Source organism: Anopheles funestus, chromosome 3RL, assembly GCF_943734845.2.
Source record: "Anopheles funestus chromosome 3RL, idAnoFuneDA-416_04, whole genome shotgun sequence".
NCBI lineage: Eukaryota > Metazoa > Arthropoda > Insecta > Diptera > Culicidae > Anopheles > Anopheles funestus.
The window spans coordinates 15,337,476-15,353,825 of NC_064599.1; the positions used below are offsets into that span (position 1 = coordinate 15,337,476).

General features: G+C 41.8%; 1 protein-coding gene across 7 annotated transcripts in view; it reads left to right on the top strand.

Moving 5' to 3' along the window:
• The window catches only part of LOC125769268 (prominin-like protein), a 47,357-nt gene that overhangs the window by 10,428 nt on the left and 20,579 nt on the right, over nucleotides 1-16,350 (top strand). For 6 of the 7 annotated variants that reach the window (XR_007419042.1, XM_049437915.1, XM_049437913.1 and 3 more), the window contains one exon: nucleotides 15,039-15,055. The exons of the other annotated variant lie outside the window; for it this stretch is intronic. The gene's annotated coding sequence lies outside the window, so the exon portion shown is untranslated. The remainder of the gene's footprint in view (nucleotides 1-15,038; nucleotides 15,056-16,350) is intronic. 7 annotated transcript variants of the gene reach the window in all.

Here is a 16,350-nt window from a genome sequence, read left to right on the forward strand (position 1 = left end):
TGCAGATTCCGTTCAAGAGGCTCGAGAAATGGCGGATCAGTTAAATAAGTTAATGAACGAAGGTCAGTTCTGCTTACGGAAATGGGCATCAAATCATCATGGAGCGTTAATCGGTATTCCCAGTGAGCAGCATGCAACCGGCAGTCAGTTAGAACTTGCCACTGAACAAGACTCAATTTCAACACTAGGATTGGTTTGGACTCCAAGCAAAGATACTTTAAAGGTCCAGGTACGGGTACCAAGCGAAGTAGAAGTCAAAACAAAAACACATGTTTTATCATGTATCGCTCGATTGTATGATCCGTTGGGATTCTTGGACCCGGTCAAGATGAGAGCGAAGCTCATTATGCAGACGATATGGGCATTGAAAGATGCGGAAGGAAAACCTTGGAGTTGGGATAAGGAGCTGCCAAAACCAATAAGTCAAGAATGGTCATCATTTGTTACCCAACTGAAGCTGTTAGAAGATGTGAAAATACCACGATTAGCAGTATCCAATTCCGCCGAGCAATATCAGTTGCACATATTCTGCGATGCATCCGAAAAGGGATACGGTGCGTGCTGTTATGTTCGTAGTCTGGCAGCGACAGGAACAGTTGTGGTTCATCTATTAATTTCGAAGTCTAAAGTAGCACCTTTATCGCAGAGAATGACCATTGCTAGACTTGAATTGTGTGGAGCATTACTTGGAAGTAGATTGTATAGTGTGGTGAAGGAGGCGTTGGTAACCGATGTGTCTTGCTACATGTGGACTGATTCTCTCACGACATGGCATTGGATTCAATCGCCACACTCTCGTTGGAAAACTTTTGTTGCCAACAGGACTGCAAAGATTCAGGCGTTAACCAGAGGGGTAGAGTGGAGACATGTTCCTGGTAAGGAAAATCCAAGCGATTTGGCATCGAGAGGATGTGATCCGGAAGAATTCTTGCAGCAGAGTGCACTATGGTGGTCGGGGCCTGGTTGGCTTTCCCAATCTGAAGATCAGTGGCCAGAACCTCCTGTGGGTAAACTGACAATTGTAGAGGAACAGCGTGCAACCACGCTGTTAGTAATGTCCGAGAAAGAAGAGAGTTTCTCAGATCGAATATTTTCGCGATATTCAACATACGCGAAATTGAGAAGAGTGATTGCATATTGCTTGCGTTACATTGCTGCTTTGCGGAAACAAAATCATCAAGGGGAATCAACAGCGCTGACGTCTGAAGAGCTAAGGCATGCAGAAGACGCAATTTGTCGTATCGCTCAACGAGATAGTTTCGCCGAAGAACTGAAGACACTAGGTACGGGAAAGAACATAGCTACAACATCGTTGCTGAAAGGATGCAATGTTACAGTAGACGACAAGGGTATCCTGAGAGTGCAGACCCGTATTGGAAATGCAAAGCTTTCAGAAGACGTTAAGTATCCAATAGTAATCGCCAAACGTCATGCGTTAGCGAAACTGTTAGCCGAACATTATCATGCCGAATTATTGCACGCTGGACCACAATTAATGATAACGACCATCAGACAGCGATTTTGGATCATGGGAGCAAGATCAGTAGTGAGGCGAGCTTACCATCAATGTATAAGGTGCTTCAAGTCCAAACCGAAGTTAATTATACAACCCATGGCTCCTCTTCCGACTACACGTGTGAATAAGGCGCGACCTTTCGCGATATCAGGAGTTGATTATTGCGGACCGGTAATGATAAAGGCACATCACCGACGAGCAGCACCAACCAAGGCGTTCATAGCAGTGTTCGTATGCTTTGTTACACGTGCCGTGCATCTAGAGTTAGTTTCTGACTTAAGTACTGCAGCGTTTTTAGCGGCTCTTAGAAGATTTGTTTCACGGCGAGGAGCAGTATCAGAGATCAACTCTGACAACGGAACAAACTTCAAGGGTGCCGCGAATGAACTTCAGCGGCTGCATGAGTTACTCCAGTCGTCAAACCATAAGGAGGCAATCACCAACTGGACGGCGGAAAGAGGAATAAAATGGAAGTTCATCCCTCCACGAGCCCCGCACTTTGGAGGCTTGTGGGAAGCAGCTGTACGTTCCATGAAATATCATCTAATCAGAGTCCTGGGTACAGCTGCGGCAAGCTACGAAGACCTGACAACACTGCTGACGGAAATTGAGGCGTGCCTCAATTCACGCCCACTCACTGAGTTATCTGCGGATTCGACTGATTTAGAAGCCCTTACTCCAGGTCATTTTCTAACCGGTTCTCATTTGAAATATATTTCAGAAATTGACTTGAAGGACATACCAGAAAATCGATTGAATCATTGGCGTGTGATGCAACAAAGGCTTCAGCACTTCTGGTCGCGGTGGCAGCGCGAGTACTTGCAACAGCTAAGAGCAAGGACAAAATGGCACAACCCCGCTGTTCCGATCAAGCCTGGAATGCTTGTAATACTCCATGAAGACAACATGCCTCCGATGAAGTGGCCGCTAGCACGCATAACTGAAGTACATCCAGGCAAGGATGGAGTCGTCAGAGTGGTCACGTTGCGCACTGCACAAGCGTCGAACGTAAAGCGTCCTGTGGTTAAATTAAGCATATTACCAACGGAAAATTAGGGGGTAAAGGGCAGATAGCAGGAACTAGAGCGTCTCGTAAGAGGAATCTGAGTGAATTTAAAATATCGGAAAGGGAATTAGGTTGCAGTAAAATATGAAATTGATTACTTACTTTAAGTTACAACTCGGAATACTAGTTGTTATAACGCCGTTACGAAATAATGAATTGAACTCAAGATTAAGTAAAATTACCACTTAAGTAAAATAACGGATTTTAGGTGGTCGGAATGTTGGATGTTTACATTTATACTAAGTTATGGGAGATGCTATAATGAACTTTGAATTAACGAATAACAAAGAAGAACTAGAATAAGAACAAAATTTAGAGAGAATAAACCAGTCCGAGTAGAGCAATCATTGAAACCACACGCGTCCCTAACAAGCACCCTTTAGAGCTACGAACAGGTGCAATGAACCTCATCTCCAAACCTGTCGTCGGCAATTTTCACAAGTCTTTTTTTTCTATCAGCTTTTATTCCCATTTCGTCATTCGAACAAATGCATCGGAATTGAACGATTTGCAATACAAGCTTCAAAGGACACAGGCACGTTTGGTTTGCTGCAAGTCCCAGCCCAGTTCCAGACTACAAAGACAAACTCTTTCTGCCATTCCGCAGCAAGACATCAGCAAGTGTCGTCCAGGGCATTGACGTCGAAACGGGGCGCGGTCCTCTGTATATGTTGCCTTCATTACGCTTTCCGACCACGTGTCGTAGCATGTTTTGCCTGTTCTTCTGCACACTTTGTGGCGCAAAAAAACGGCCATCGATGATGCATACGGAAACCTCTGGGCCCCATGTTGCAGGTTGCAGAAAGAAGATGGTGCCCGTTAATGATGATTAACGTAACTGTTCTTAAACCTGCTCTGCCGTACGAGTATGACTCAACCATCCAAGTGAAAAGGCACATCACAATCGCAAAAAGATAGATTTCCTGTTTTTACCCAACATTTCCCAACGGTGACTCAGACAGTGCGTGTGTCTTGAGCTGATGTTGAACGCCAAAATAGACACTTTGACCGAATTTTCACGCGCATTCAACGAAGGGATGATGGATGCATTGATCGATGCAATTCTATGCACATCATGCAACTTCGCTCACCGCTCACCTACGGACCTTTCGACTGTTGACATGGTTTCGTTTGATTTTACGTTCTTTTTTGCCATGTTTTAAAGCCTTCTCTTGTGTTTTTTTGTTGTTCCGGGTGGTAGCAGTGTTTATATCACGTTTTTTGCAGTTTTTTTTCGCACTACGTCACTTTTCCATTTTTCTTTTCCATCCAGCCACACTTTACCTAAAGAGGGAGTGTGGATCGCGTGTTACAACCCCTTTTTTTGTTCGAATAGGTGTATCTCCTCCTCTCCCCATACATGTGGCTGGGGATAATTTAAAATGGCCCTTCCGAATAGAATGAGACCATCCGGGAGGGTGGTGATGGTCGAAGTGGGCCAGCAGCAATCAGGGCAAGTGGTGCAGCTTGTTTGGCCAATATCAAAATGGACGACAGGGCTTCGCCATTCCATTAGGGTCTCCCTCGGTAAACTGTCTACTGCTGCTGCTGCTGCTGCTGAGCGTATGTGAGGAGGGCATATACAAAATGGGTCTAATTTTACTGTTCCCTTGTGCCGCAGCCATTACTGCCCTGTACTGGCTGGGGGTCGTAATAAGTGTACCCCGGTCGTGTACTTTCTGTGAAGCAAGTGTAGAATTTGTAACTGATGACGAGACGCGTATGATGGTGACCGGTCATTTACCCTTTCGTGAAATAATGAGCCCTGAGTGTGGGTTCTAAAGTGACCCTATTTTAGTATTTTTAGTCTGCTAAAGTAACACACACCCAAGGATTCCTAATGCATTTGTTTAGAAAAATTTATTGTAAATTTGTTTTTTGTAAGTGCTCAACACGTTTTTAAAGTTTTGTGCGATTGAAAAAAATAATCTTCACTTGATATGATAAGAAAACCAGAATTTATCGCAATTGAAGCAAATTATAAGCCAAAAGAATTTCGTATTAAAACTTGTGAATAGATGTTATCACTTCAGAGTGTCCATAACATTGGTCTACATCTCTTTATATATCTAAATTCAAGATCTATGAGCAATCCAAAGTGTCGTCACATATTTTCAACTAGATACAGTGTACAAACGATCTGTTTCGCCTGCCTAAAATAAAATCCATTTTATAATATTAAATAACAAAAAAACCTTTTTTCTATGACAGAATATATTAATTGCATAAAGATAAATTAATTCTCCTATCTTCATTGTGTCCTCCTCCTCGATTGCTATCGTACTATACAATGTAAGGTAGATAATAGCGACGACCTGCAGTTACTGTCCAAACAAAAGTGCATCGCAACAATGCAAAGTGCATATTTCTTTGTGCGGGCTCCAACAACACACCAGCAGCAGTGGAAAAGCGAGACCTTAAAAGAGATTAAATGAAGCCTGCCATGATTGTGTGAATGTGTGTTCCTGTGTGTGTGTGTCCTCAGGGAAAGGGCGGAGGGCCGTGTAAATTCTATTGTACCCGTGGTTCATCGTTCGCTAAGAATCGTGTTTAGAAGGCCTCACACAATCTCTGGCCAGGGAAGTGGATGGGGTTGTGTGTGTTTGTGGGTAGTTAAAAATCTCAGTTGAATGCGGATATTTAGGTTTTACCTTGGGGTGTGTAATACACCCAAGTAACGGGGTGGAGTACAATTTTGCAATTACAATTCTCCGTTGTTGTCCGTTGTGAAAGGGAAATTGAGGGGGTAGCAAACAGATATTCTGAATGTGTTCCTAGAGCTCAAACATACGGTTTCTTCTATAAAATATGTATCTTATTTTGCTATAAAAATTATAGCTATTATTTTTTCCTTTTTCACACATGATTTAATCCAGCATAAACTATGCTAGGATCACACATGACATAATTCTTAAATCGCATTGTGTGTTAGAAAGGTTTCTGGGATTAAGTTCTACAGTGAAGGTTATAAGTATTTGCAACAAAGAAACCTTTTTGTTGTAGTCGAGTCGGGATGATAGACGAGCTCAACACATCTCATCCCCCCTATCGCATGATGGGAGGGGAGACACTGGCAAGAATTATCTTCTGAGGCGGAATAAAAGATTACTGACACTAGTGGCAAACACTTGTTATGAAACCATTTCGATAAAGCATTGTTACTAGGAACTGTAAGCTTTGGTTGCAAAAGCAAACTTTTCTGCGTGACTTTTGGCGGCTTGTCCGGATGCTGAGAAAAACAACTTACGTTTCACATACACAATTGATACAAGCTCGTACATACTTTAGATTTTTTCTCCTTTTGACACTATCAGACGTGTTTCGCATTAAACAATTCAATGGCAAACCAGCAATCGGATCAGCTTTTCAGACAAGCGGGAAAAGCGGGTAAAGGCCATGTGAAAATAATCGATCGTATCATTATTATCTCTCACATACTGACAGGAGATACACACAAAATCACTGCGGTGAATTTTAACAGCAAACGGTTTTTTATGGATTCATGCTGCGGAAAATTCATGCCTCGTTGTGTTTGTGGTGTGGCGCCGGGAGCCGTTAACAAAATTTCGGTGTCAATCGGAAAATTTTTGACCAAAAACGCACCAAAAATCGATCGATCGCTTTAGAAATGGGGTCCTTACACGGGTTGGGTTTGGGGAAGAATTTTCCAGCGCATTCTGAAACCTGGCACTTAAGCTACGCAAAACCACCCTCCTTGACGGCGCCATACGGCGGATCGTTTGGCAGAGTGGAGAGCGCCATTTTTTGGGGTTGATGGTCAAGCAGTAAATTTATTTCACTTCGTGTGTCATACTGCGCGCTATATTGGTTGCATCGAGAACGGAGCAGCTGAAAAAGAAGGTCAATTCGAATTCGGATTGTTGGATCATTACCCACGCCCGAAAGTGCATTTGCGAGCAGTGAAATGTGCATCTCTTTGGCGTTGTTATTTGTTGCCCTTCCTAGAGGAAACCAATCCACTGTACAAGTAAAACAATTTTTCTAGTGTGTCAATAAACGGTTGATGGATACATTTTATCCATTTGCTTCTCTCGTTGCGACATCGTTGGTGAACAGAACTCAAAACCACCCCCCGGGGGGGACAAAAGGTTTCAGTATTTCTTTGCTGTTAGAATCTCGTTACACGGTCTCCATCTTGTTGCTTCTTGTGTTCGTTTGAGCGTAGCATAACGGAATCGACATCAATTGACATTAAGTCGTCGGATGGGGGTAGAGTTGCAGCAGACTAATAACGGTCCCAGTTTGTTGTGGTTAGCACTGGTGTTAGTGCTTTAATTAAATTCTACCAACTGGATCTCTGTGGGGGTAGTTTGATGACCGTGCATTACTTCATTTGACTATGGGGATGATTATATCATAGTTATTAAAGAAACTAAAGAAAAAACTCAGGTTTTAGACACTAAAAAATAGATTCAGTATTCCCCGAGTGAGTGAGTGAGTTTATTCGTGCAAAGGAGTTTATGGTTTCAACTCAGCATAAGGAGTTTTTATGGATCTTTTACTTACTCCTTCACATTTTACTCACTCTCTCTCTCTGTGCCGAATGATTCATTCCTTGGCCTTTTTTCTCACGAAGTGTATGTCACAATTTGTGATATAATTTATTTTTGGGTTATACTTACTCACTCTTACGTTTTGCGTGAGTTAAAACGCAAAACAGTGAGTCATTAGTCGGCAGAGAGTGAGTGAGAGTGAGTGAGTAAAAACGTCAAGGAGTAATTAAAGGATTAGTTTAAAGTGAGTTTAAAAGAGTGAGTCCTTATAATCACTCTTTCACTCTGTTTCAACTCTCTGAAAAGAGTGAGTATCCTCATCTCTATTTCCCAGAGAAAACTCAATTTTTAGTCACTAAAGAATAGATTCAGTATTTCCAGAGCATATTCTGGGATTCGTTCCCGGTTTCCGAAAGGTGTTCATCTTTGTTTATTTGCGCGTTAATGGGCGGTTTAATTTTGAAAATAAATTAGCGTTCGTTTATATAGAAAACAATTCCAAAGGCTTTCAATAGAGGCAAAGTTATGTTGAGAGGAGTATTTATTTTTCTTTCTAGTAAGAATTTAAGTGGTATAATTATTTTTATTTTACTTTTTTGTATTTGATTGAAGAGAATTTATATTTTGAAGCGAAAGTTACAGAGACTAAAATTATGCAATTCAAAAAAGACCTTCTAATGATGAAATACTTTGTTGTGCTTCCTTTTTGAAGTACATAACGAAGTCAAAAATATCTCTAAGTGAGGGATTGTGTTTTGGGGATGCTGTGAAAGGTCGTTTTTTCTGTTGTTACAAATTATTAGCGAGGTACAGCTAATGAGCGAAGAAATTGAGCATAATTTCAAAATTACACTTAAAGCCTTTCAAAAAAGGCAGAAAATCATACACAATCAAGCTTTCTTTTTTTGCTTTTACATCTTTCTGATGTAAAACATTCTACATTCTGCATGCTAATTGGATGTGAAAATATTGACCCTTTTTCTCTATTGAAGGCCATTTGTAGAGTATGCAAATCCATCTCTTTTCGCTTCACACTTTATAACTTCTTCAGCTAAGGCTTTTCGAATGTTTGAGAAATCAAATATCTTCAAATTCCGTCATGACATGGTTGGTGCGCTACTCCACCCGCTGGACAGTTGATGAAGCTCACTCACTTGATCACTCGTCTGGTAGCGTCTGAAAGCGCAAGTGAGAAAATGGCAGCGATCATCTCAGCTCACAAAATCCACTTACACAAACCTTCCAACTCCCCATGGGGGGTGTTAGAACCCAGCTGCCTTTGTCCGAAGGCAAGCGTTGCATTTAAGTTTAATTATAAATTCACTCGTTTCCGGTGCTTGGTTGCGTTGCGTTGCTTCGCCCGGGTGCACGACGATGGGTTTTTTGGAGAAGCTGAGAAGCTGGTGAGGAGCCATCTTTTGTGTGCCAAAGTGAGCATAACGAAGGCAAATAATATTAGCCAAAGCCAGTGCTCGGTTCGGTACGGGAAAACGTGGTTGCACGTCGTGGAAAATTCACTCGTCATGCGAACTGACTTCGAAACTGGTGTTGATAAGGCTTTTGCAAACACGGGAGAGAGAGAGAGTGATCGTAGTTGTAGGTAGTAGATCGAAACCGGTACGGCACATGGGCGAATGGGTTTGATTTATATCCGTACTCTGTATGCAAACTTGTGAAGGTGACACCGGACCGGGTGGTGGTGTTACCCCGGGTGTTATGCTTCGTTGGATGTAATTGAATGCAAAAGGCTCAATTTAAAGCACACGGAAAGCGAAAAAGGAAGCGCATTACAAGCATTGAATTCATCGGAAAAAAAGAAAGAGGAAAATATATGCACAGATGCGCACGAGTGTAGACAAAGCGTAAGTGTATCTCTATACGGAGTTTGGGCAAATTATAAGATTCCGGGGGTTATTTTGGGAGTTGAAGCGTGGAATAGAGTTACAATCACACTCTGGTCGAACGTGATGTAATTGAAAATTGGCAAAATTAAAATGGCATAAAACTGCCGATGCTGTTATGTTGTAAAGTGGGATGGGAAGTATCGAACGACGGAGAAGATGTTGGTTTTCTTTTATTATATTATTGAGGGTGTCTGTTAATGGGTCCATTTCCTTCATAGCATAATCGAATGACATAACATGTGTTTTTTTTAATGGAATTGTGATGGAACTTCAGGTCAGGTTCATATGTGAGTCAGTAGGTTAGAGAGATATTTACATTGAAAGAAAGAATAAGAAAGGAGGGTGCCATAATCCAAAGTAGTACCAGAATGATAGAGGACACGAAAAGGAGTTATCAAAACATGTGCGCAGAAAGAGGCAAACAGAATCGAAGAGTTCCGAACCCAACTTTAAGTCCATTGAGCACCTTGGCATCAAGACTTTGAGGTATCGGCCACCGAAATACGCAAAATGAATATAAATATTGGCTACATAAAAAGGGAAACGCAGAAGGAGCGAATTGCAACACATGAGAAATGCCGGAGACCGCCAGACACATGATCATTTCTTGCAAGAAGTATCTGCTGTTAGACCTGTCTTTAGAAGATCTGAAGAGACATTGGAAGGATGAAGTCGAAAATAAAAACAATTAGACAAATCATGAACTTCGTAAGAATACATATGCTAGGATTCTCACGAAAAGCCCAAATAATCATAAATTAAACCAATATCACTCTCAGAAGTCGAAAGTCAAACTCAGAGATAGGTAAACCTCAGAATATGGACATTGAAACAGAGGTTTAACTGATCATATGAGGTCACAGACATCTCCCATATGAAGAAGAAGAAAAACCATCGGATTAATCATCACAAGATACAAGAGTGTTAAATAAAAATACATGCAGAAAAAATAGACTAACGGAGTCCTATGATCTAATGTCCAAAATTTGGGAGTTCCACGCAGCTGTTTGGGAATTCCTCCGAAGCTAATGAATTTCAAACTCTTTTTTTGGAGTTTAGAGGAGCATAACTTTGTTTCTCCAAGTGAGAACACCCCTCCAACGATCTGTCCAGTTTCTTCTTATATTCACGCACTGTGATAGCCATTTGTTTCGTTGATCGTACCATTGAGTCATATTATTGTAATGGATCGTATGGCGCAATTGCGTCTCTCAACCATGTAGTCAAGTCTCTGTGTGGGGGTCGTTGGTATTTAGTACCAATGAAAACCGTAGTGCACTTCACCATGCCAGTATCCAGTAGGTGGTGCTGTAAAGAGTAACATTGCTTGCGAATAGCACGGCAAACGGCAATGAAGGTTGTAGCTTTGGGAGCGAAACCAAAAAAAACTGAAAGTCAGTTTACGGTATATAAACCAAGAGTTGGAAGGCGTTTTAGTTTGCCAGCGGAAATTGTGCCGAACCTACCGTGTACCAGTTGACCTTGCTTTGAAGCTAAGCCTTTTGTAGGTTGGTGTGTGTGTTTTTTGCAGCATACTTGCCCATCTGATCTTCTACGGTTAATTTGCTACTTTACCCTCAAATCTGTTGTTTCTTGCAATGACGAAGCTTCTGTTAGAGGGTAGCTTTTGGAGCTCATCGTGCAAGATATACCTTCAATGAGCATTAGCAATAACAAATTAACGTGCGGAGGGATTAAATTAATGGCGAACGGTTATTTGTCAGCGACCGTTGGACGTTATTTGCATGTCGTGCTGATGAAACATTAATTTTGATGGAATTAGTCCCCCGAATGAGCTGTTGATTTGTTGGTGGTAAATTGCAAGATTAGTCAATGGATCCTCAATATAGCATAACAAACGTAAAAGTTACCCAAAAAACAGGAGTCGTAGTAATTGTGGCACGTTGGACTAATAGTTTCATCCATTATTGGTTAATGCAGAACTTGATTTCCATTTCAGCAAATTTGCCGAAACGCCGACCGGGTCGGGTACGGGTCACAGAATCTTTCATTTGCATTAAGGGTTCCTTTTTGTACCTTTTTTCTCAATTGTGTTTGTATTCTGTGTCACTAATCTTTGTTGTACTGCAGTGTAATTACCCAAACCACCCCCGGGGTACGACGAGCATAAATTTTTGGCCCTGAGTGGTAGGCGGACATAATCCAAAAACAAACGAAGCCGGAAAAAATCCCGGAGCCAATGGACAGCTTTGGTTGTCGGTAATCCTTTAGAGAGATGATCGGTAAAAGTGATTGTTGTGTATCCCTAGTGTTGCCGCATTGGAAGTTGGGAACTGTGGCGCATATGATCATAAGTGCTGCTGCTCATAAAACCGGGTAAGATCTCACGCACACTTTTGTGTGCACGTGTGTAGAGAACAGAACTGAAGAAGAAGGATCTCGCCTCTTTACCACATGGTTTGTGAACCGTCTCGATCGGTAAAACCCGATTGTTTGTTCAAATGAATATGTTTGAGTGTGTTTACGTGATGGAACCTCAGCCGCATATTACACAGCCACAGTGGGCACAAGTGTTGTGGTAGATAATGTTCAAGCGGCTTTTTGGCCGTGGGTTTTTTTTCCCAAGCGGTGAAAGATAATGAAATTGAAATCGGATTGTTTAAAACGAAAGATATGCTTCACCATATGCCCTGCACGCTGTATATCGCCGGCTGGTAAAACCGTGGCCAGCAGCTAATATAAACAAATCGTTCAGTTTTAATGGCGCGCCCCGGCCGTAATGGAGGCAGAGCGGGTTTCGGCAGAGCGTATGTAAGCATTAAAATGATGTTTAATTTGTACCGTGGTTTAATTTGGATTGTTTGCATTTTTAGGGCAGCTTGTCAATTGCGGTAATTGTATCGAATATAGTAGCAACATTAGAAATAATGTTGCGGTAGGACTTTCGGTACATTAATTGATATGTTCGTATGCTACCTTTATTGGCTTCAGCTCCAGTACCAATAATCCAAAGTGAAAGTAACATTCTGTGGAACGATATTTATTTTCTTGTCGATGTTCCTAATCTTCCAAATATTTACATTCATCATTTTGAGTCGTGTTTTTTGCATTCGATGAATGTATAACATCAACATGGTTCACACTCGATGGTATCAATTTACCGACGCTGTCAGCATGTATTTCTATCAAATATTTTTCTCCAAAGCATTTACCATGCGACGACCGGGAAGGACCGATTAGCAAACAGAACGATAAGTGATAAAAGTCGGAATCGCTCTTACCGGTGTCGGCCGGATCGATCCAGAGAGGCGTTAGGTGTGAATTCTTCGAGTAGGACTTATCAAATAGCGACGGGATCATCCTATCAGTGATTGAGTGGAATATACCTGTGTAAAAATGATAAGGCTCTGGCAATTGGCACGATTAGTGGCTTGTAAGCATTAAGAATCTCAAGGACGTAAGAGTCCTGATTTCATGCACTTAATGAGACTCTTCACATTGAGCTGTGGACATAGCATTAATGTCTCATCTATTTGATGAATTCATATGCATCATTTGCATCATGATTCATTTTGATGAATCATATGCAATTTCGTTTTCATCGTGGAGTTTTTTTTTTCAATATTTAATCGCTACACTTTCGTCATTATCATTGATTAGGGTTATCGTGGGATTGTGTTACGATTAGGGTTCCAGGAAATTTCTACGCCAAATATTAGCAATGAATAAATGTTGAACGAATTTCTACGGAATTCATAAGCGACTGTAAACGTAGAATTACTGTTGTCCAGATAGTGACACATCTTATATGCTTCCAGTAAATAGTGTATTGTGGAAGTCACCAAAGTATTTGACCACCGTTACTTCTTCGTCAACTGTGGATTATTTTTGGGTCTTAAAATGTATGTAACTTGGAAAGACTTGTTGAATAAATAAAAATTCCACAGTTTGGCCAGACATTCTTATGAGCAATGTGTGGAGAATTGGTTCGAATATTTCTTCCAACGCCGTAAGATTTGTTCCGGGATGATGCCCGTAACGCTCGTCTCCACACGAATAGGCAAAACCCGGCAACCCTCTAATCATCTTCGGAGAGGTGTTACGGAACGAAATTGCCTCCCATCAGCTAACAGTGTTTGGCAAAGATTTGCTTACACCCTTGGTGGTGGTGGATCAGCAGGAGGGCAAACATAAGAAACCTGGCGGCAGCTCCGAGAGTTTTGCCCAGAGGTTTAATTTTCTCGTGTAATAAAGCTGAAAATCGGATCGTTTTTGTGCGCTGGACCTGGAAGCCTGGAACCCGTGCAATGGCGTGGCGTGTGTACGAAGCGCAAGAAGGGTCGAACGCGGTGTCGAATCGCGTGAATCCTCCGTCCATCGTGCGTAAATTGCGATGATGATGCGTTTATCAGCAATTTCCTGTATCTAGCAAAGGGGGAAGAGAGATGGCAGCGAAAAAAAAAGTACGATGGTGAAATTGTTCCCCATTCTCGCGTGACACAGGACAGCAGGTCTGGGTTTGTGTCACCTGCGGGAACTTGCGATGGGAGGTCAAACTTGGTAAAGGAAGTAGAGTACCTCTGGGACATTTATATCTTGCACGAATTAGACCATCGAAATCAGCATACGACTACACACAGCAGCTGTCCAATCTGATCATCGCCTACAACATGACATGTTCCTGCCGCACTATCTCGTTGGCACAGGAGGGTATAGTAAGAGCCAATAAAAATGCCAAGCAATGGGAGGGAAGGCAATGGTTAGACAAGATGCCAGCGGAGAGTAATCAATGAAGCAATCATTTCATTCCCTTCGTCTAGCAGAGCGTGTTAAAGATGCGTCGTTGCGCGTAGTTCAACAAATAGCTTCACCATGTCTTGTTCAACGCTTGTTTCCGCACTCCCGTTACAAGACGACCGGGAAGAGGCAAAAAGGGTGGAAAGATTCTTATTCGCTCTACGTCAGTTTCACTGACACATCGTCCCACTCGAGCGTTTGATTACCATACCGCCGACCTGTGCGTTGGCCAGCGGGAATATGTGGTTGATTAAATTTACAACGAAAAATCCGTGGCATCTTCCCGTGTTGTGGCGTGTGGAAAATATGCGGATGCAAATATGTCTTGCCCATATTCTCCAACTTTGTACAGCAGGAAAATGTGTTTCCTATCGGACCTGGCAATGGCTATCAGTTTCTAGGAAATACTGCTGCTGGAGATAACAAGAATGAGTAGATAAGATTCGTAATGCTCATGGTAATGAGTCTTTCGAATGGAAGCATTCGAACAAAGCCATATGCTTGAGCTGCTGAAATCGTTGGAATGTTTAACTGATGTACTTGCAACTAGATATGTGGTCGTTAGGAAGAAAGTGAAATGGTCAATGTAACAAAATAGCTGACTATCAGCGGCCCGGTTCCACCCCGTTCGTGGGAAGATTAGTTCGGCCCAGTTGAGAAAGTGGAACTAAATTGCAATGGAAGTGAATTGTCTTGAACCGATTGTCTGTTGACCTAAAATACACGGCTAACAAAAAGTTGTGGAAGGGAAAGAAAACCCTTTACCTCTCGGGGTGGAGCTCCCAATATATGGTGTGTTAGTTATCCCTTCTCCTGTGGTCATTAACACCCGACAAAAAAACGGTGGAAAGTTGCTAACCAAAACAGCGACGAATGCGGACACGTTTTCGGTCGTGTGAATTTCTTGGTGTCGTATCGAGGAATAAAAAAAACTTGATGACAAATCACAATAAAGGGAAGTGGCAAGGGAGCGGGTGGATAAAGTGTTGAAATGGCAGTATTGGTTTCGAACTGAATGAATACTTTGTGTTTTGACAACAGTGTAGTTACATGTTGTTACCAACAAATGGTTAAACGCAGCGAAATAACATTTTCGGCGATGTCATGGGAAATATTGGGAGCTACGTTGCTATCTGTTTGTTTGACTTATTTTTGTTGAATGAAGCAAAAACAACAATTTTAATGCTTTTAAACAAAAAAAAAACTGTTTCTTCTGACTATAAGAGATAGAATTGCTCAATAACTAATAGTTTTTTTTCTCTTTCATTTTCTTCCTTTAGATTGCACTCATCCCTAGGTATGTATGAGATTGAGGATGACTACTCTATGTTCTCGTGACGATTCACACTTTCCGTGGATGCATCATGGTAAATTCCAACTCTGGCAACATCACAACGAAGTAGGAAGATTTCACAAATAAAACTCTCGATGAGCAGCGCTATTCGTGCATTTTCCCATCGTCATAAAGACAGTTATAAGCGCGAAGATTTCGTCATCATTGCCTCTAGCGCAGCATTTCAAAACATGGTCGTGGTTTGCATTTGCATTTGCAAATGCAAAAACTCAACCACGACGAATACCCCCCCGCGTGCGCGATTGGGTCAGATGAGATGGACCGGTTTTTGGTTTGTGGTGCTAACTTGCAACTTCAGGTTCTTTCGGCGGTTTTTTCGGTGAAACCTTTCAAGCGGCTTCCTACCCAAAAACCTAATGCAGTTAGGGGGTGGGAGTAAAGCAGGAGTGATATACTATACCTACAGGAGAGGTCAGTGGGTCACACACCTGGCGCACTCGGCTGGAATGGGCCACGCTGAAGTTATGTTTTCACTTTAAAACTTATTTTAAGCTCGGTTTTCGGGTGTTGTCGGCATGGTTCTTTTGGGAAATTTTCTGGAACTCCAGTGAGACATATTCGTAAGTTTTTGGCTTATCGAGCTACTAGGTCATACCTTTCACCCTGTCATATAATATGGCTTACTGGCTTATAGTACGGTGTAACTCGATAGTCAGTCTTAGTCTTAGCAATGTGAGGCAGCGATCAATATAAGATTCGATTCCTGACCTTTGGAGTATTGGACGAGACTTCTGAGTACGTCACCCTGGAATCGCTTATCAAGTTTGTAGCTAAGTTATAGTCTAGAATAGAAAAAAACGAGATTAATTGATGTCCCGATATCAGGATGATATCATACGATATTAATTAATTTAAATAATGATAAGTGTTTTATTTTCTGAGAATTAAGTGATTCGTTTAGAGCTAATGATGATTCTGTTACAATATGAATAATGTGGAACGATATCCAGTAACTTCGGAGTTGTCTCCTCATGCTAATGTTTGTGGATTGCTTGTTGAATGTTGGCATGCGTGTTAATCATAACTGCTTCTTGGATAGCAGACAGTTTGCACCAAATCCGACTGTCTTCTTCCATTACCGTGATTAGCATAGACAAAAAGTAAAGAAAAAAAAAATACTCAGCATTAGTGCGTCGTTTGACGGACGTGTCGTTGAATGTGACAGTTGCACGATGAACCAATGTGGCGGTTCAACAACACTCGTTTCCATAACGTCCATAAGGAGGAAAGCCAGAACA